At 47.3% G+C, this 1,779-nt stretch overlaps 1 non-coding gene across 1 annotated transcript; it reads right to left on the reverse strand.

The window, feature by feature from the left end:
- Positions 1–1,460: 1,460 nt before the first annotated feature.
- LOC113455637 lies at positions 1,461–1,577 on the reverse strand. Its single transcript, XR_003376637.1, has one exon. It is a non-coding gene; the product is annotated as a U5 spliceosomal RNA (small nuclear RNA).
- Between the last annotated feature and the right edge of the window lie 202 nt (positions 1,578–1,779).

Consider the following 1,779-nt stretch of genomic DNA (forward strand, 5'->3'; position numbering starts at 1 on the left):
CATCGCCCGGCTGAGGACACCAGATTTTATAATAGATGATTGTGAGTCACCATGTGGTTGCTGGGAATTGAACTCAGGACCTTTGGAAGAGCAGCCAGTGCTCTTAACGTCTGAGCCATCTCTCCAGCACCTTCATATTCATTTTTGAAAGCAGGAGAATTAGCCTGGCATGGTGGCTCATGCCTTTAATCTTAGCACTTAACAGCACTGTAAATTTGAGACCATCCTGGTCTACGTGTTGAATTCCATACAGTTAGGTCTACATAGTGAGATCCTGTCTCTTAAAACAAAATAAGTTGAAGTATCAGACCTGGATGTGAAGTCCTCTTTTTCCTTGGTGTCTGTTGGCCACCAGTCCACAGGGACAAAGGACAGAGGGGCAGAAGCGATGACTGAGAGCTTTGGATGGGGGAAATGGCCTTTCAGGAGGTGACCAGTGACACTGAGGGAGGGGAGATGTAAAGGATGGGGAGAGAGACTGGGGGATAATCACCTAATTTGCGTAAGGTGCCAGGCTCCAGTCCTAAAGTTGATTTAGTGGCAACGCAGCCCTGTGAAAACGGACAGAGCACGTTACCTAGTTTCCATGTGGGCAGCAGGGGAAGAGCATTTGCAGGGAATTGCATCAAGGGTCATCCTTGAGGTAAGTCAGGCATAGGGGCCTAGAGACAGCTTTCAATAAGGCTAGGCAGAGAGCAGGAAGACCCTGCAGGGACGGAATCCTCCAGGTTGTGTCTAGCCCAGGAAGGGCTGCAACGCTATGGTGGACTGCAACCTCTGACCAGCAGGGCCTCCAACCCTGGACAGATGAGTCAGTAGTTAAGAGCACTCGCTGTTCCAGTAGAGGACCTGGGTTCAGTCCCCAGAAACCACATGGTGGCTCACAACCATCCTTACACCCTTATGAATTCCATGGGAAACAACACACCCAGACATACATGATAGCAGAAAACTCAGACACATAAAATTTAAAATAGCAGGCAAGTCTCCTGATACTCAAGTGAACTGACTGCCCTTCCCAAGTCATGTACTGAGGACCTATCATCTATACATTAGTGTCTTTTTGTTTTGTTTTGTTTTGTTTTTTCGAGACAGGGTTTCTCTGTGGCTTTGGAGCCTGTCCTGGAACTAGCTCTGTAGAGCAGTTTAGCGTTTGAGAAGGGGTGTTTCTAAGTAGCCTTGACTGGCCTTGAACTCACAGAAATCTGTCTCCCTCGCACTATCGCACACAACTTGATTGCCTCCAGTTAGAACGATCAAACGGAGCCTGGGAAGAACAAAAGGCCTGCAAGGCCTGCGCCTGCAGGAGTAGAACATATCCCAAGATAGTTTGATAATCTATAGTACAGACCACTAAACAGTATTATGGAAGACAGCAGCCCTTAAGGGGACACCGAGAAATCACAGAAAAAATAAGAGTGCACCAGTAACTGAGAAGTCTTTATTTGAACCCTTAGATTTGACCTGCATAGGCAGGACCTCAAAAAATTGTGTAAAGACTCAACAGTTGTTCCTCTCCACGGAAATCTTTAGTAAAAGGCGAAAGATTTGTACGATCTGAAGAGAAACCAGAGTATGCCGCGGTGGCTCCGCCCATTGTGTTCGGACGCAGGTAACTCCTGCATAACCGATGGGTGTTCGGTGCACAAAATTAGTGGTCCGTGACTTCTGCTTTCGTCTCGCATGAAGGCTCTGGGAGCCGCTTCACTACTGAGAAAACAAAAGGACAGGAAACAAAGTGAAAGAGTTTACGTTTTTAAATGGAAGCGCGATCTGTGA

Source organism: Microtus ochrogaster, unplaced genomic scaffold, assembly GCF_000317375.1.
Source record: "Microtus ochrogaster isolate Prairie Vole_2 unplaced genomic scaffold, MicOch1.0 UNK69, whole genome shotgun sequence".
Taxonomy (NCBI): domain Eukaryota; kingdom Metazoa; phylum Chordata; class Mammalia; order Rodentia; family Cricetidae; genus Microtus; species Microtus ochrogaster.